General features: G+C 42.6%; 1 protein-coding gene across 4 annotated transcripts in view; it reads right to left on the reverse strand.

Moving 5' to 3' along the window:
• The window catches only part of LOC115109698 (non-muscle caldesmon-like), a 56,817-nt gene extending 37,857 nt beyond the window's left edge, over window positions 1-18,960 (reverse strand). For 3 of the 4 annotated variants that reach the window (XM_029634942.2, XM_029634941.2, XM_029634936.2), the window contains exon 1: window positions 18,853-18,960. The gene's annotated coding sequence lies outside the window, so the exon portion shown is untranslated. Of the gene's footprint in view, window positions 1-12,147; window positions 12,225-18,852 lie in introns of all 4 variants that reach the window. The other variant, XM_065009891.1, reaches the window with a different exon arrangement.
• Between the last annotated feature and the right edge of the window lie 1,772 nt (window positions 18,961-20,732).

The following is a 20,732-nucleotide window of genomic DNA, read 5'->3' on the forward strand; positions in this document are numbered from 1 at the left end:
AAAGTCCAGGGGTCTGAATATTTTCTCGAATGCACTGTATACCTCACAAGCGACCCATTATAAGACTATACAATTAGCCTATTAAAATGTTATCTGGCTCGATAAAGATAATTCAAGCTAGCATTAGGCAATGAGTTGACATTGACCACCCAACATATTAGGCAATGAGTTGACGTTGACTACCCGACCAGCTTATCAGACACCCTAGACCCACTGCAATTTGCATACCTCCCCAATAGATCCACAGATGATGCAATCGCCATCGCACTGCACACTGCCCTATCCCATCTGGACAAGAGGAATGCCTATGTAAGAATGACATAGACGACAGCTCATCCTTCAACACCAACAGCTCATCGATAAGCTTGGGGCCCTGGGTCTGATCCCTGCCCTGTGCAACTGGGTCCTGGACTTCCTGACCTACCGCTGCCAGGTGGTGAAGGTAGGCAGCAACATCTCCACTACGCTGATCCTCAACACAGGGGCCCTACAAGGGTGCGTGCTCAGCCCCCTCCTGTACTCTCTGTTTACCCATGACTGCGTGGCCAGGCACGTCTCCAACTCAATCATCAAGTTTGCAGACGACACAGGTGGAGGTGAGGGCCCTCTCCCTCAGCATCAACAAAATGAAGGATCTGATCGTGGACTCAGGAGACAGCAGAGGGAGAACGCCCCCCGTTCGCATCGATGGGGCCACAGTGGAGAAGTTCAAAAGCTTCAAGTTCCTTGGCGTACACATCACTGTGAAATGTCCACCCACACAGAGAGTGTCATGAAGAAGTTGCAACAGCCCCTCTTCAACCTCAACAGGCTGAAGAAATTCAGCTTGGCCCCTAAGACCCTCAAACTTTTAGAGATGCACCATTGAGAGCATCCTGTCGGGCTGTATCACTGCCTGGTACAGCAACAGCACATTGCCTGCCCTCTGGGACATCTACAGCACCCAATGTCACAGGAAGGCCAAAAAGATCATCAAGGACCTGAGCCACGGCCTGTTCACCCCGCTACCATCCAGAAGGTGAGGTCAGTACAGGTGCATCAAAGCTGAGACCAAGAGACTGAAAAACAGCTTACATCTCAAGGCTATCAGAATGTTAAATAGTCACCACTAGCCGGCCTCTGCCCAGTACCCTGCCATGAACCTTAGTCACTGTCACTAGCCAACTTCCACCTGGTTACTTAACCCCGCACCTTAGAGGCTGCTGCCTATGTACATAGACATGGAACACTGGTCTTTTAAAAAAATGTTTACATACTGTTTTACCCACTTCATATGTATATATACTGTATTCTAGTCATGGCCTATCCTATTTAACTATTGCTGTAGATACTGTATACCATTCTATCCTACGTATTCTTCAGATATACTATTGTCCATAATGTCTATGCATCCCATCATATATATATATATATATATATACACACTACCGTTCAAAGGTTTGGGGTCACTTAGAAATGTCCTTGTTTTTGAAAGAAAAGCACATTTTTTGTCCATTAAAATAACATCAAATTTATTAGAAATACAGTGTCGACATTGTTAATGTTGTAAATGACTATTGTAGCTGGAAATGGCTGACTTTTAATGGAATATCTACATAGGAGTACAGAGGCCCATTATCAGTAACCATCACTCCCGTGTTCCAATGGCACATTGTGTTAGCTAATCCAAGTTTATCATTTAAAAGGCTAATTGATCATTAGAAAACCCTTTTTCAATTGTGTTAGCATAGCTGAAAACTGTTGTCTGATTAAAGAAGCAATAAAACTGTCCTTCTTTAGACTAGTTGAGTATCTGGAGCGTCAGCATTTGTGGGTTCAATTACAGGCTCAAAATGTCCAGAAACAAAGAACTTTCTTCTCAAACTTCTCAGTCTATTCTTGTACAACGCTGGTTACTTGTACAACGCTGATGAGTTGATTATTTGAATCAGCTATGTTTATGTGCAAAAGCCCAATGCTGCTGGAAATAATCCGGGAACCCCTGCGGTTAGGGTGAACCCCTTCTCTTTTATAAAGCGCTGGGTGCTCCCAGAGCAAATCAAATTTGTCACAAAAGGAAACAATCTTGTTATTGCAAAGGTCCTTGAGGTACTCGTTTAGGGCATCGTGGGGACTGAAACGTTCCAAACCCCTTCGATAGCGCGGGAAATGCCCAGAGATAATTATTATGGTAATCCTCCCTCAGTTCCAAGTATCGCCTAAAGTGAATGTCGTTAAACCCAACGTGAGTGACGATGGTGCCAATATTACAGTAATTGGCCAGAACTGTTGGCAGAAGGGAGTTGATGTCTCAGACACGGGCATCTGGGTGACATTGAACCTTAGCCGGTCCACAGACTGTAGGCAGGTCAAAATCTCTCACTAGGCAGGTCAAAATCTCTCACCATCGAGCTGCCTACAGTGAAATTGGTCATGATGGAATCCAATGGGGAGGAAGGGGGGAATGGGACTGACTAAGGCAGGTAGGGAGGGGGCTTCGAGCCAGGCTAGCCTGACTCCCCACACCAGTACCACTGGATGGCGTCGGGAGGCGCGGTAGGCTGGTGGTATGGACGGGGGTTACAGCCCTACGCCTGGGTAGTGGAGGGGCAGCGGAGTTGAGCTTACCATCTGTGCAGTGGACCAACTATGTCCAGGGTGTGACAAATCATTTGCTGTGCTTCTGTGAAGTGAGGCGGCGCAACCCTGCAGACACAACTTGAATCCCGAATGACACCCTATTCCCTATATAGTTCACTACTTTTGACCAGGGCCTTTTGACCAATTCCACAGTAACAGAGTGACTCACTTTTTCACTTTAAAATGTATGCCAAGCAAATACCATTGATTGCAAAGTTTAACAAATCATACACCTACAGTATATGCAGAAGTTCACTTTTAACAATTGCCACTGATATTTTTACTAAAATATATTTACTTGAGGAACAGGGCAGATGCAATTTTCATCTTTAAAAAAAATTACTATGTCTTTTTACATTTTTTATGTGACCACATTTTCCAAAAACTCTGTTAAATCTCTACTCCAATTCTACTTAAAATTCAAAGATGTCTGCAGAAAGAATGGGGTGTCAGCTATGACATGACACCTTGAGCTACTGTGCTGTTCTCTACTGTGCTGTGCTGTACTGTACTGTACTTGTCTGTTCTCTACTGTGCTGTACTCTACTGTGCTGTACTCTACTGTACTGTGCTGTGCTGTTCTCTACTGTACTGTGCTGTACTCTACTGTGCTGTACTGTACTGTGCTGTGCTCTCTACTGTACTGTGCTGTACTCTACTGTTCTGTGCTGTACTCTACTGTTCTGTGCTGTACTCTACTGTACTGTGCTGTACTCTACTGTACTCTACTGTACTGTGCTGTACTCTACTGTGCTGTACTGTGCTGTTCTCTACTGTACTGTGCTGTTCATTTTAATCACTTCATAATTCATAAACAAAACTGTTATCAGTAAAAACACTACAACTAATTGTTAGGTATACCTTTACTTATTACTTCTGTGAACTTTCATAATCCTCCTTCATGAGGGAGAGAAATGAGAAAATATCTTAAAGATACTGTATGTGGGTTTTTGGTAACAGAATGTCAAGACACTACCCAAAATGTCTTAAACTTACAGAAGGTAAATAATTTCTGCAAAACTAAATATAAATGTTGATATTAATTGACAGGGGCCCTTTACGTCAACATGATTGTGTTTTGATGCATTTCTAATACCGTTTAAGACTTTTTCTAGTAGTTGTTTTTTTAAGAACCCCTTTCCATTTGTGTGACCAGAAATGAAAGCTTTTGCTTGTTCCTAATTCTTACGAAGGAGAATGGTTTCAAAACACATTTATTGTCTTCAGAAATATAGACTCTTATCCTTCATTTGACACCAAATTTGATATGCTCCTAAAGAAACGTGGGTCCTTTTACATGGAAATGTCCATATAAGAATAGGGTTCCATTTGGGATGTGACCACACACTGACCCACCGGCAGGGTAACTCATATATGTCGGGGTAACCAGCCCTCATACATGTCAGGGAGCCTGACGCCACTGCTACTTTTACTGGAGCTGCAGGCCTGTTTGGGTTGGCCTGGCTCCAGCAAGGGTTTAAATACCAGGCTAGGATGGATGGAGTGATGGAAGGGGAGAGGCTACTCTACATGTGAAGAGTTGAAGACTCTCAACTCTTGCTTTGGCGGTCAGGAGTGGAACTCGCTCTGATTCGCAGTTACAACTGGTCGTTTCTCTCCAACAGTACTGACACATCATGCAAAACCCAATGCTATGGAAACAGAGCTATGTTAATCAGCTGTTCTCAATCACATACAGTACAGACAGACGTCTTTACACATTGTCCACCTTTCCGTCTCCGAGAAACCTAAAAAAAGTTCATATACACCTGTAATTGAGTCCCATAATAATCTCTTTGTTTATGCGTGGGACTGGGAACATCATCTAATAGACTTCCCATGTTATGTCCAGTCCTTCGTACCACTTGAATCAAATCCACAAATCACTTCCACCTGACGGGGGCTGGGGACACATTGAAATGTACACATCTGGAGCGCGTTCAGTTTGCGGGCATGGGTCTCTCTCTCTCTCTCTCTCTCTCTCTCTCTCTCTCTCTCTCTCCCTAGACTCTCTATCCCTCTCCGTCACTCTCTCACTTCTTTCTGTGGCCTGCTGCAAAGTCATCAAATCAAATCAAATTAATTTATATAGTCCTTCGTACATCAGCTGATATCTCAAAGTGCTGTACAGAAACCCAGCCTAAAACCCCAAACAGCAAGCAATGCAGGTGTAAAAGCACAGTGGCTAGGAAAAACTCCCTAGAAAGGCCAAAACCTAGGAAGAAACCTAGAGAGGAACCAGGCTATGTGGGGTGGCCAGTCCTCTTCTGGCTGTGCCGGGTAGAGATTATAACAGAACATGGCCAAGATGTTAAAATGAAAAAGAAAACTGGACCTGGACCAGAGTTTGAGCTGGACTCTCTCTCGCTGAATCTCTCCCTCTCGCGCTCTCTTTCTTTTAACTGTATCGACTACATCTTCCTCTCTATTTCCCTCTCCGACTCTCTCTCTCTCTCTCTCTGACCGTCATGGGCTCGCTCTGGCTGCTCTCATGTCACTGGCTATCTGTCAAACATTCACAGCCATGACACTGACCATGCAGCATTCACGGATATCGAAATGCAATTCATATAAATACACCTCGCGATGCTGTCAGAAGTAGAAAAACAGAGGTGAGGGCTAGTGGGTCTGGGCCGGTGTGATGTAGTTGATGTTTGTATGACATCGTCGTTTGTGTATGTGTGTGTTGAAATCTTCTATAAAATCAAATAAAAAGTGACAGGGACAACTGGGTGCATGTCAGTTTGTTGCTGAGTAAGAGCAAATGACGACAACAACAAAAAAATCTGAGACAAAACTTCGTAAATGCTTCTGGTTTTGAGTCGGTGTGTTGACCTGTTAGGTGTGTGTATACAGAAGTGTCATGAATCGTGTGCTATCGGAGCTTGAGTCACACAAAAAAATTTAAACAAAAAAAACATCTGCCACGTCTCAACCCGCTGACAGTTTACCTGCTCCTCATCGAAATGTATTGTTCGAGAATTATTTAGTTACCTTACATCAGAATCACACTGGGAAAACATTCAACAACCATAATACAGCCAGTAATACAAGCCACTGCAACAAAGGAATCGAAAAAATACTCCTGGAGTTCATCGGGTCCATCTGTGAACCAATAGCATGTTAGGTTTCTGAGCAATTTTAAGAATGAGTTATTGGATATATTATGTGTTTATTGTGTTTTCATGTCAAAGAAGATGAAAAGGAAGAGTTCTGCATTCCCAGACAATGGTGCATATTCCTGGCATAGCTTGCTGAGTCATAATCAAATCCTGAATGATGTTACCTGGGCTTAGTGCGATTGATGGGCAATGCTCTGTTTCAAACGTCTCAAAAGAACGATAGATACCAGCACACTGGAAGGCTCCCACATTTTTATTGAGTGCAACATTTTGACCCGAAGGCCTTCGTCTGATTTCAAAGTCTCCTCATATTACAAAGAGACGTAATAGACGCGCGTGGCCCTCGACCTTCGCCTCTCCCGAGTCGGTACGGGAGTTGCAGCAATGGGACAAGACTGTAACTACCAATTTGGGTATCACGAAGTTGGGGAGAAAATAAATTGAATAAATGAGACAGAATTAAATCACATAGTTCTGTACACTACAAAAGCCAACAAGTGAAAATTAAGTTTCTAGATTACGTTTCTAGGTCACAATCATAGCTATAGTCCAGCTTCTTAGACGTTGAAGGCAGTCTGGATGTCCCACTACAAGATGCATAATTAGATCAACACGTAGCACTTCCTTATGTCTGTCTTCATACATTCCTTTTTGATATATGCCCCATGTGCTATTTAGATACTGTCTGGACATGTAACGACTCAACTAGATAAAATAATCGCTTGTCCACAGCATGACTACAGGCATGTCTACAACTTTATTAATCAGCAACATCAAAGAGAGGCACAGTAAAACACGATGTGCCTTTTTCCTATTTAAATGCTTAGTTTGCCTTAGCGGTGGCAGAGTAGCCTAGTGGTTAGAGCGTTGGATTAGGAACCGGAAGGTTGCAAGTTCAAACCCCCGAGCTGACAAGGTACAAATCTGTCGTTCTGCCCCTGAACAGGCAGTTAATCCACTGTTCCTAGGCTGTCATTGAAAATAAGAATTTGTTCTTAACTGACTTGCCTAGTTAAAAAAAAGGTCAAATAAGAAAGTGAAAGGACTAAACCCACGAATCACATCAGGAAATATCCAGGGGAAGAAGTAGAGGCTGTTCAGCTACACTGTGACTGGGGTTGTCTCTCCTACACGGTGAACTACAACCTTGCCTTCAAATAGAACTCCTTAGAACGTTCAGACAAGAGGAGTTCCCTTCACTATCACAGAATCCGAGAGCAGAGCCCCCTTAGTTAAACGATAAAGAATAACAATTCAAATTGAACTCGTTTTCGATCATTGAAACCCTTATTAATAAAGAAGAGGATAGAGACTAATAGATACTAGATAAACATGGCAAAGAGACGTGTGCAATCGATCAAGAAAGCGCAGCTGCTTACAAGTGTTGTCCCACGTGACCAAATATGGTACTGTCCTTAATCCAGGACACAAACTCCAAAAAGGTTATGAGATGCAGTGTAGTGTAGTGATGACCTTCAGGGAATCGGGGATGTGTGGTGACTCAGTTTGAGCAGGTTTGTGTACAGTTACAGTAGTTGATAAAAAAATCTGGTGATACAGCCAACTTTAAAGGTCCATGTGCCCTGGAGTGGGAACGCTTCCACGCAGGGAACTGCATAAGAAGGTGAGGTGCGACCCTCTCCATTATACAAACAATTCAATTGGCATTAGGATTAAACATAGTTTGTTGTTTTGGTCTAAACAGACCCTCATCAGACAATGCTCTGTAAGGGAACTCTCCATTTTTGTTGAGATCTCTTGAAGTAATCAGTGATCTCTCCACCTGGCTTTTCTACTTTCACAACTGTCACTCACTCACTCACTCACTCACTCACTCACTCACTCACTCACTCAAAACTGACAAAGTTTCCTCTCAACAAAATAAGTCTACCCTTAAAGACCAGCTGCAGCTGAGCTGGTGAAATAGTTTGTATTATCAGTCATTAGCCTGTGTTGCCTGTGACGATGATGTTGGGTTGCCATTGATTGACCTTTACAACTGGGACACACTCAAACACACACTCACACACTCACAGGGACTGGGACATTTGCTGGAACGGAACAGAAAACTGAGCTCTCCCTCCCACTCCTAATGAGTCTTGTGACATTGGTGTCCAGATAGCAGGCTGAGGCTCCATTCAAATACTTGCGTTGGAGTTTCCCTTGGCGTCACCATCAAGTCTAAACTAATAAAAATAGCTGAAGCTATGTGTGTACTCCCTGTTCCAACCACATCCCATCAACTGAGAAGGCGTCGGTACTGTTCCTCCTTTTAAGGAAGCACACAGACACAGGAGGCGATGTTAGTTGATGGTAGTTGTGTCGTAGTAGCTAGCGTAGCTGGGAATGAACAGGAACAGAATACAGAAACCATGGTTTACCCTAGCAAATACCTGCTTGCTGCTGCTATCCAGAGACACGGGTTGTGTCCCAAATGGCACACTATTCCCCTAGGCCTCTAGTCAAAACGAATGCACTATGTAGGGAATAGGGTGACATTTGGGACACAGCCCAGCTAGCCAGAGACAAGATGGGATCCAGGAACAACTTTTGTTTCCGTGATGATCAAAGAATCAGTTTTCCATAATGCTAATAGCCATTGTGTGTCTACAAGCTGCAGGAGAGGAAAGAAGGTAGAGTAAATAAAAGAAAGTCGGCCTAATTAGGTCATAAGTAATGGATGACATATCTGACTGTGCAAATGAAACATCTACAGTATCTACCACGTCCTTTTCTGCTCCAAAGGGACCTTAGGGGCTCCTGAATCTATTTCTGTATCCCTATCCATCACATAATCTGTTCTGAGTCTTACTGTGATGTCACCCATGGGGGAAGCGAGAAATCACAGAATTCAGGGCTTCTTTTCATGCCAGCACATTCAGTTGATTCTAGTATCCTAGTGATTTAGTCATGTCTGCTAATAGACATCTGTCTGGGACATGGTGGCCTTTCTATGTCTCTAACATAGCAAAACTAGAAGGGACAGTTATTCTATTTATATGTGGTATAAGTGCACTGATGGTAAAAATATGTCTGATGAATGACACCATTTTCCAGCTAGGCCCATGTACCAGCTAATTCTAGGGCTGCAATACCTCCTTTGCCAACTGGCCTGGACCCTTTATTGTCGACACGGAACCCCGCCGATCCATCACGACTGGACTGCCGACGTGATCGCCCGATGTGGTCTCAACAGGCTATTCTGTAACGATGTCACCGAAGATCCATCTACTGGCCCCGGCCCGCTAGTTTTTCTGAACGCTGTGTCTCCTGCTCGCCTAGCGTCGTAGTGACTACCGAACGGCACCCTGACTCACCTATTGCTGCTCTTTTGACCCCATGATCACTCGGCTACACAGCTAATGCCCCCTGGACTGTTTCAATAACACATCATTTTGTTTACCTGTCGGCCCCAGCTTTGAACTCGGGTCATGTATGTACCTAACTGACCCACTCTGCCCATTCATCACCATTTACCCGTTGTTGACTTAGCTCTTCAGATCAACACCTGTGATTGCTTTATGCCTCTCTCTAATGTCAATATGCTTTGTATACTGCTTGTCTTGACAAGTTCTTTTGTTTTATTTCACTGTAGAGCCCTCAGTCCCGCTCAAAATGCCTCTTTTGTCCCACCCCACACACATGGAGAGATCTCACCTGGCTTAACTGGTGCCTCCAGAGACGAAACCTCTCTCATCGTCACTCAACGCCTAGGTTTACCTCCACTGTACATCCTACCATACTGTCTGTGCATTATGCCCTGAATCTATTCTACCACGCCCATAACTCTGCCCCTTTTATTCTCTGTCGCCAACGCACTAGACGACCAGTTCTTATAGCCTTTAGCCGTCCCCTTATCCTACTCCTCCTCTGTTCCTCTGGTGATAACCCAGGCCCTGCAGCCCCAAGTACCACTCCTATTCCCCAGGCACTATCATTTGTTGACTTCTGGTTTCCTGCATGTTAGCATCAGAAGCCTCCTCCCTGAGTTTGTTTTATTCACTGCTTTAGCATACTCCACCAACCCTGATGTCCTAGCCGTGTCTAAATCCTGGCTTAAGAAGGCCACAAAAATTCTGACATTTCCATCCCTAACAACAACGATTTCCGCCAAGATTGAACTGCCAAAGGGGGTGGAGTTGCAATCTACTGCAGAGATATTCTGCAGAGTTCTGTCATGCTATCCAGGTCTGTGCCCAAACAGTTCGAGCTTCTACTTTTAAAAATCCACCTTTCCAGAAATAAGTGTGGAATAAGTAACAGATATAATATGCAACAGAAATAAGTCTGTTGCCACTTGTTATAGACCCCCCTCAGCCCACAGCTGTGCCCTGGAAACCATATGTGAATTAATTGCCCCTCATTTAACTTCAGAGTTTGTACTGTTAGGTGACCTAAACTGGGATATGCTTAATACCCCGGCCGTCCTACAATCTAAGATAGATGCCCTCAATCTCACACAAATTAACATGGAACGTACCAGGTACAACCCTAAATCCGTAAACATGGGCACCCTCATGGATATCGTCCTGACCAACCTGCCCTCTAAATACACCTCTGCTGTCTTCAACCAGGATCTCAGCGATCACTGCCTCATTGCCTGCGTCCGCAATGGGTCAGCGGTCAAATGACCACCCCTCATCACTGTCAAACGCTCCCTAAAACTTTTCAGCGAGCAGGTCTTTCTAATTGACCTGGCCCGGGAATCCTGGAAGGATATTGACCTCATTCTGTCAGTAGAGGATGCCTGGTTATTCTTAAAAAGTGCTTTCCTCACCAACGTAAATAAGCATGCCCCATTTAAAAAATGTGGAACTAAGAACAGATATAGCCCTTGGTTCACTCCAGACTTGACTGCCCTTGACCAGCACAAAAACATCCTGTGGCGTACTGCATCAGCAGTAGCCCGCAAATAGCACCCGTGATATGCTACTTTTCAGGGAAGTTAGGAACCAATATACACAGGCAGTTAGGAAAGAAAAGGCTAGCTTTAAAAAATATACATTTGCATACTGTAGCACAAACTCCAAAAAGTTCTGGGACACTGTAAAGTCCATGGAGAATAAGAGCACCTCCTCCCAGCTGCCCACTGCACTGAGGCTAGGAAACAATGTCACCACCGATAAATCTACGATATTCGAGAATTTCAAGAAGCATTTCTTTGGCCATGCTTTCCACCTGGCTACCCCGACCCCGGTCAACAGCTCTGCACCCCCACACAGCAACATGCCCAAGCCTCCCCCATTTCTCCTTCACCCAAATCCAGACAGCTGATGTTCTGAAAGAGCTGCAAAATCTGGACCCCTCCAAATCAGCTGGGCTAGACAATCTGGACCCTCTCTTTTCTAAAAGTATCCGCCGCAATTGTTGCAACCCCTATTACTAGCCTGTTCAACCTCTCTTTCGTATCGTCTGAAATCCCTAAATATTGGAAAGCTCCCTAATTTTACTACATTTGCACACACTGTGTATATAGATTTATCTATTGTGTTATTGACTGTGCGTTTGTTTATCCGATGTGTAACTCTGTTGTTTGTGTCCCACTGCTTTGCTTTATCTTGGCCAGGTCGCAGTTGTAAATGAGAACTTGTTCGCAACTGGCCTACCTGGTTAAATAAAGGTGAAATAAGAAAAATAAAAAAATAAAATGCCACTCACTCTAATCTCCCTAAGATTAGACTACCCCCCCGCCCCCTGTAATTTGCCCCTGTGGATAACCATTTCCTTTCCCATTCAATGTCACATCTATGCCATTGCTTAATAGAATTATAGACAACTTTCTATTCTACTGACAGCCCACCACAGCCCACCACTGTTCTCTGACAGGTTCATGCACCAGACATGATCAGACATCACATTACTGTTTATAGATGTTGTCATGATATAGTCGTCAATCGCTGACTATGAGGCTAAAAATGAGTTCCAGACAATCTGAAAACACTACATTTTCATTCATGCTTTAAATAGTAAAGGGTCACCAATGTTTTTTATTTAACAAGGCAAGTCAGTTAAGAGCAAATTCTTATTTACAATGACGGCCTACCCCGGCCAAACCCTAACCCAGACGACACTGGGCCAATTGTGCACCGCCCTATGGGACTCACAGCTGGTTGTGGTACAGCCTGGAATCGAACCAGCATCTGTAATGATGCCTCTAGCACTTAGATGCGGTGCCTTAGGCCACTGTGCCACTGAGGAGACCGATGTATACTGTACTAGAGGTCGACCGATTAATCGGAATGGCCGTAGTTAGCTCCTTTTGCCAGCAGCTCTTCGTTGTGCGTCAAGCATTGCGCTGTTTATGACTTCAAGCCTATGAACTCCCGAGATGAGGCTGGTGTAACCAATGTGAAATGGCTAGCTAGTTAGCGGGGTGCGAGCTAATAGCGTTACAAACGTCACTCACTCTGAGACTTGGAGTGGTTGTTCCCCTTCCTCTGCATGGGTAACGCTGCTTCGAGTGTGGCTGTTGTCGTTGTGTTCCTGGTTCGAGCCCAGAGAGGAGCGAGGAGAGGGACAGAAGCTATACTGTTACACTGGCAATACTAAAGTGCCTATAAGAACATCCAATAGTCAAAGGTATATGAAATACAAATCGTATAGAGAAATAGTTCTATAATTCCTATAATAACTACAACCTAAAACTTCTTACCTGGGAATATTGAAGACTCATTTTAAAAAGGAACCACCAGCTTTCATATGTTCTCATGTTCTGAGCAAGGAACTTAAACGTTAGCTTTCTTACTTTTACTTTCTTCTCCAACACTTTGTTTTTGCATTATTTAAACCAATATTGTAGCGATCCTCGCTATATAAGCCATGTTACAATTCCCACCAAGTGGGTGGGAATTGACGCCAGCGACCTGGGTTCACTTCCCTGCTTTGCTGTTTGCTGCACTGGTGTCAGAAGTGGGATGGAGGCTATTAGGCCATCGGGAACACATGGCCCAAACATGTCAGGGAGCTGAGTAGTCGAAGCACGGGGACGTGCCTTCCCGTTCGGAGAGGGCAGTGTAGTGACGCTCGCTATATGAGACACGTTACAGTTCCCAACAAGTGGGTTAAAGGATTTTGGCAATGATGCCATTTATCTACTTCCCCAGAGTCAGATGAACTCTTCGATACCATTTTTTTATGTATGAAGGAAGTTAAGAGGTAGTTTCGTGAACCCATGCTAACTAGCATTTGCGCAATGACTAGAAGTCTATGGTATCTACTAGCATGTTATCAGTTACCATAGACTTCAGATGCTTGTGTTAAAGATAGTAAAAATGGTATCCACGAGTTCATCTGACTCTGGAGAATTAGATAAAGGGTTTCATTGCCAAAATCTAGAGTATCCCTTTAACCCTATTGATGCCAGTTGATAGAATATCATAAACTTAATTTGTGCTAAATGGATTTACAGATTTTGACAGAGGAAACATGATACTATTGGCAATATACAATGTTGCTCTCTATACATGACTCAAGTCTGGAGTTTTAGTTGAATGCTGTGTTTGTATGCATGCTCAACTTGACTTAACGCTTAACTTGAATGCACTTTTTCCCATAAAACAACGGGATGATCTTAATTTCTCTGGTGACGAGAAACAGTAATAAGCAGACACAACTGTTTCAATCAGCACAATGTGTACAGCTTTCCGTACGGAAGGGGGGTGCCAGCATCTCATCCTTATCTAAATATGTAATTCAATTCACATTTCTAAGCTGACCTTATGGCAGTGAAACAATGAGACAACGGGTAGCAGGTAACCCAGAGGTTAAAGGTCGCTGATTCAAATCACAAAGCCGGCAAGGTGAAAAACTCTGCTGTTCTGCTCTTGAGCAAGACAGTTAACCCCCAACAACTGCCCCCCGTGCACCGATGATGTCAATTAAGGCAGCCCCCCGCACCTCTGTTATTCAGAGTGGTTGGGTTAAACACTGAAGACGCATTTCGGTTTAATGCAATCAGTTCTGAAACTTACTAGGTATCTCCCTTTCCCAATACTGGTGAGAAAAGCTGAAGAGAGAAGCTGAAGAGTTTCACTGAGGTGAAACACACTCGCATGATAACCTTAGCTGAGACATGAAGTCTTGGTTTAGCTCCTGGAGCAACTGCCTTGGCTTTAGCTCAGTGGTTTTACACAGTCTTATGGCACACAGGAGACAAGCGTTTTAACACTGAGACAGGTTAGAATACTAAGACACAAAAACACAGACCTAGACACACATATATCAGAATGAGACAGCCTTGTGCTCTTTTTTCTCCAATGAGATTCACAAATCCCTTTCTCACAGTCACTGACTAACTAGAAAAGTGGATGATCTTCTATAGGAGAGAGAGATAGTCGTAGCCAGAAACAATTCCTGGTCCCCAGGAGACAAGCTCATTGTTCATCAGGAGACGATGGCTCAACGGCTCACACACATACACAATGAGGCACTGGCTTTGGTCTCCATAACCACTACCATCTAAGGAATAGGAGCCTGACTTGGCATGTACTCTGCGGCACACAGCTTTTCCACTGCAGGACGTCTGCTTAATGTATGACAAACAGAGTGTTAAGTCAAATTATAGTATTCGCTGCCTGGGTCAGGGTAGAGAGAGCGTGCACACACACACACACGCGCACACACACACACACACACACACTGGCCTGGGTAAAGCAGATGTGAGAACTTCTAATCCACAAGGAGAGGGGAAAAAATATACTACATGCACACTCTTGACATTCCCTCAACCAGCTTCATGAAATAGTCACCTGGAAAGCATTTCAATTAAGATGCGTGCCTTGTTAAAAGTTCATTTGTGGAATTTCTTTCCTTCTTAATGCGTTTGAGCCAATCATGGAGGGGTGGTATACAGAAGATATTTGGTAAAATACCAAGTCCATACTGTATTATGGCAAGAACAGTTCAAATAAGCAAAGATAAACGACAGTCCATTATTACTTTAAGACATTAAGGTCAGTCAATCCGGATACATTTCATGAAACTTGAACGTTTCTTCAAGTGCAGTCGCAAAAACCACCAAGTGCTATGATGAACCTGGCTCTAATGAGAACCGCCACAGGAAAGGAAGACCCAGAGTTACCTCTGCTACAGAGGACAAGTTCATTAGAGTTACCAGCCTCAGAAATTGCAGCCCAAATAAGTGCATCACAGAGTTCAACAGACACATCTCAACATCAACCGTTCAGATGAGACTGCTTGAATCAGGCCTTCATGGTCAGATTGTTGCAATGAAACCACTACTAAAGGACACCAATAATAAGAAGAGACTTGCTTGGGCCAGGAAACATGAGCAATAGGCACTGGACTGGTGGAAATCTGTCCTTTGGTCTGATGAGTCCAAATTTGAGATTTTTGGTTCCAACCGCCGTGTCTTCGTGAGAGGCAGAGTATGTGAACGGATGATCTCCGCATGTGTGGTTCCCACCGTGAAGCATGGAAGAGGAGGTGTGATGATGTGGGGGTGCTTTGCTGGTGACACTGTCTGTGATTTACTTAGAATTCAAGGCACACTTAACCAGCATGGCTACCACGGCATTCTGCGGCGATACGCCATCCCATCTGGTTTGCACTTAGTGGGACTATCACTTATTTTTCAACAGGACAATGACCCAACACACATCCAGTCCGTGTAAGGGCTATTTGACCAAGAAGGAGAGTGATGGAGTGCTGCATCAGATGACCTGGCCTCAACAATCCCCATACCTCAACCCAATTGAGGTGGTTTGGGATGAGTTGGACTGCAGAGTGAAGGAAAAGCAACCAACAAGTGCTCAGCATATGTGGGAACTCCTTCAAGACTGTTGGAAAAGCATTCCAGGTGAAGCTGGTTGAGAGAATGCCAAGAGTGTGCAAAGCTGTCATCAAGGCAGATGGTGGCTACTTTGAAGAATCACATTTTTGGGGGTTACTACCTGATTCTACATGTGGTATTTCATAGTGTTGATGTCTTCACAATTATTCTACAATGTAGAAAATAGTACAAATAAAGAAAAACCCTTGAATGAGTAGGCGTATCCAAACTTTTGACTGGTACTGTATGGTGTAATTCCTAGGTATTTTTGATTTTATGTTACTGGCTGGTGAAACATCTGCAAGCTAGGCTACTTAAGGCATACTTGCACAGACTTAAATCAACAAAATCCATGGGTTTCAGCTTACTCTTACTTCATGATTGAGGAATGCTCGATTTACCATTTCTTTCTTTTCGCCATCCCGTTTTATACTGCAGGTCACATATTTCCAATGGGCTCCACTTGGTTTTGTGTGTGTGTGTGAGCGCGAATGTGTGCCTGTGTGCACGTGACTATAACTGGGGTGATGAATGCAGAGAGTGGCCTTCAATTACACGTCTTTAAAGCCCAAGAAAATACTTCAAACAAGTTGAGACTGTCTGTGGCTGCTTTCATATCACCAGACTGGCTTCATGCTCATCATCATGTCTGGAATAAGAGTTCTTACTAACCAAGCTTCAAAAACAAAGAGTCTCTGATGATTCACAAGGTGTCTGAGGCATGTGATCTAGTTTAGCAGTCGAGACCATGGCGCAGTTACAAGGCTAAAATAGCCTAAGGCCTGGAATCAATCAGTAGCGCAGAAGATCAGCGTTATAGCGTGATTTAAATTTAAAGGCAATGTTTCCGCGTTCGCTGAGACTGCATTCACGGTAAACGCTGCATATGTCGACTCAGTTGAAAATGACTTTCAACCGCGCTATAATGCGCTACAATGCAGATCTTCGGCACTACTGTTTGAATCCAGCCCTAAGTCTTTCTTCCCTTCGAAGGGAATGCAGAATGCAGTTAGCATCTTTGGTAAATGGATGTTTTAAAAGATGTACATTTATTCTTTCTCTAAGTATATTCAGATTGAATAAGGGACAAATAAATCTTGAGAATCTAAAGAATATGAAAATAAACGTTTCTTCATTGTTTCTTAACTTGCTACCAAAAACTCTCCTCCCCTATTTATATCATTTCCCTTGTCATTATTAAGCATTATTTAGTCATAACAATCAATATAGCGGTGTCAAACTTTCCCTGGCTGCCACTACTCTTGCTCAATTAGTCTCATCTAATAAAATGATTCTGAGGTAAGTTGATTTAGTATTTTATAAAAAGGTATATAAATATTATCTAATTAATTAAATGTTTTATATCACAGCGCCTTCAGAAAGTATTGACACCCCTTCACTTATTCCACTTTTTGTTGTGTTACAGCCTGAATTTAAAATTGCAAAGAAATTGCTTAACAAGTCACATAATAAGTTGCATGTGTTTAACATGATTTATTAATGACTACCTCATCTCTGAAGCCCACACATACAATTATCTGTAAGGTCTCTCAGTCGAGCAGTGAATTTCAAACACAGATTCAACCACAAAGACCAGGGAGGTTTTCCAATGCCACGCAAAGAAGGACACCTATTGGTGGATAGGTAAAAACTTGAATATCCCTTTGAGCATGGTGAAGTTATTTATGACTCTTGCGGTAGTGTATACACCCAGTTAGTACAAGGATACAGGCATCCTTCCAAACTCAGTTGCCAGAGAGGAAGGAAACTGCTCAGGAATTCACCCGAGGCCAATGGTAACTTTAAAACAGTTACAGAGTTTAATGGATGTGATAGGTGTGGTTAATTTCTGTATTATAATCGTGATAAAAAAGTGAATAGTAGAATTATGGGATAATTACACTGGATGTTAATATAAATGTACATTCTGCCAATGTTGTTAAATTGGGGTTATTTTTACTTTAAGTGATAGGACCAATTTGAATCACTGAGCAATGTCATTCTAAATTTTGGTTGGATAATTAATTGGGTTTTTGATTATGATTTGGAAACTGAATGATTTTTAAAACTGAAGGATTGATTTGAGTTTAGTATGTTAATAACTATATGAGTGAAGCAATTGATGTATTAGGGATTGATTGTTCTGATTGCTGTTATGAACTAAAGTTATAGTTACTCCACAATACTAACCTAGATGACAGAGTGAAAAGAAGGAAGCATGAACAGAATCAAACTATTCCAAACATGCATACGGTTTGCAATAAGGCACTAAAGTACAACTGCCAGAAATGTGGCAAAGAAATTAACTTTATGTCCCGATTACAAAGTGTTATGTTTGGGGCAAAACGTAACTGAGTACCACTCTTCATACTTTCAAGCATGGTGGTGGCTGCATCATGTTATGGGTATGCTTGTCATTGGCAAGGACTGGGGAGTTTTTTAGGATAAAAAGAAACAGTCCATTATTAGTAAGAATAGAACTAAGCAGAGGCAAAATCCTAAAGGAAAACCTGGTTCAGTCTGCTTTCCAACAGACACTGGGAGACAAATTCCCCTTTCATCAGGACAATAACCTAAACAAATATACACTGGAGTTGCTTACCAAGACGACACTGAATGTTCCTGAGTGGCCTAGTTACAGTTTTGACTTAAATTGTCTTGAACATCTATGGCAAGACTCGAAAATGGCTTTCTAGCAATGATCAATAACCAACTTAAATATATTTCATTCATTTTGAATTCAGGCTGTGGGACAACATGTGGAATAAGTCAACGGGTATGAATAGTTTCTGAAGGCCCTGTATACCATTAGGGGAGCCTAAAGATAAATAATACACTTGCTTAGAGATTAAATTAAATACATGTAATCCGTTTTTAATTAATAAAGTAGTCAAATTTAAGGTGAGTGTGTTGGGGCCCTCTTATTTTTCTTCATAGTTTGTTTGATATCTACTTTTTTTTAAATTATATATTGTTTTACCAAACCTTGCTTTTTTTCCCGCAGCAATTGGAAATTGTACTTAAGGGGTCCTAGTTATCCAACGTTACCCTACTGAATCAATAAACTAGTAGAACTGTGTTGCAATTATCAATTTTAAAGAACATACAGTAAACATGGGAAACATTTTATGTGAAATCGTTTCATTTCATACTATGGGGTATAACGTATTATTCTTGAACTATACCCGCAGCCTAGCTTGCAAAAAGCCTCGAATTTCTTTGGAAAATGGGATGCGCACAAAATCAGGGCAACTGAGTTGTGGCACATATTCTCGCGTGTGAAATGAATACATGTAAAGTTCATATCTAATTCAAACGTACCTGTCCTGCAGAAAGCCAAGTTCAGTTGTTTCTTTATGTTCGATGTCAGAAGCTTCGGAGAGAGTTGAAACAATTGAGCTTTTATCCATTGGCTATGGTGCCGTTTTGGCTCCTCCTGTCCCGCTCACATTTCTAAGATGTTTAGGCTACATTGGCTATTTCTCTCTCTACTTGTGGTCATCTATGTGTATCGGAGACGTTTGGCTTTTCCTAATAATGAAACGCTCGCGATAAAAGCAATAATAAAGAGTTGTAATGTATTTTTCTTCTACAAAAAAGTAACTATTGCTTTCTAATACGATGAAGCATCCTTATATATGTTTCAGTCATTTAGCAGGTGCTTTTATCCAGAGCAATTAATCAATTTTTTTGTTATTTAACCTTTATTTAACTAGACAAGTCAGTTCTTATTTACAATGACGGCCGGGGAACAGTGGGTTAACTTCCTTGCTCAAGGGAACATCCACAGATTGCTTTACTTAGTCGGCTCTGGGATTCGAACCAGAGACCTTTCTGTTACTGTTCTAACGCTCTTAACCGGTAGGCTACCTGCCACCTTATCTCCACAATTAAACTTCACAAAAAAATGACAAATCGTGTTTTTGAAGAAATAAATAGAAAACAATATTGAAAGACTTTGGCTGTTCTCAACAAATACTGCGAAATAATGTGACGAAACTTGGCACTATGCCATTAGTCTTGGAGCTGTAGCTTTCATATAGCAGCATTGGTATGTGAAATGTACAAAAATGTGGCAGGGCAAAGAGAACAAGGGAGGGAACCATGATGTCGTCCAGGTGGGAATGTTGTCTGATTCATACTTTAGAAACGGATAGGCAGACTATAGGTGGGAGACCATCCTTAAGAGCTAATACCTAATTCAAAGGGTATTGGGGGAACCATTACTGCTTTCAATAAAGCTGTAGGCTAATAATTACATAGTTAATTACTAACCATACTGGCAGCTATTGGATGCAGCTATTTCAGGTCAGAATATACAAACTAATTAGTGTGGCGAGTGCTGCAATAACTAATGTGATTGTCAGAAAATGTACCAACAAATAAATATACCGTGTAGCTTACTTATACTGTGCTTGCAAACTGGCAATATAATCAGTTTAAAAGGAGTTTTATTAAGTGAGATGGGAAGTCAATGCAGTAATCTAAAAAGAATCTGAACCACGCCGAAATGTATGAGTAAATAAAAGAGTCTATAAAAGCCCTTTCCAACAGCTGACATCTCTCTTGCCAGAACACAGAGCTACCAAACAAGGACATGTTACTACTCCAACAGTCAACAGCTAATTGAAACTCCTCTGTCCACCTAAATAAAAGAGCAATCCTATTCAAAGGATGCAGTATATGTACAAAAATATGTGGAACCTGTTCAAATGAGTGGATTCGGCTATTTCAGCCACAGCCGTTGCTGACAGGTGTAAAGTTGAGCACACAGCCATTAAATCTCCATTAAAAAAACATTGGCAGTAGAATGGCCTTACTGAATAGCTCCGTGACGTTCAACGTCGCAAAGTCATAGGATGCCACAACAAGCCAGTTCGTCAAATTTCTGCCCTGCTAGAGCTGCCCCAGTCAACTGTAAGTGCTGTTATTGTGAAGTAGAAACGTCTTGGAGCAACAACGGCTCAGCTACAAAGTGGTAGGCCACACAAGCTCACAGAAAGGGACCGCAGAGTGTTGTCCTCGGTTGTAACACTCACTACTGAGTTCCAAACTGCCTCTGGAAGCAACATCAGCACAATAACTGTTTGTCGGGAGCTTCATGAAATCTGTTACCATGGCTGAGCAGCCGCACACCATGCGTAATACCAAGCATCGGCTGGGGAGGTGTAAAGCTCACTGCCATTGGACTCTGGAGCAGT

The sequence above is a fragment of the Oncorhynchus nerka genome, linkage group LG25 (genome assembly GCF_034236695.1).
Source record: "Oncorhynchus nerka isolate Pitt River linkage group LG25, Oner_Uvic_2.0, whole genome shotgun sequence".
Lineage (NCBI taxonomy): Eukaryota > Metazoa > Chordata > Actinopteri > Salmoniformes > Salmonidae > Oncorhynchus > Oncorhynchus nerka.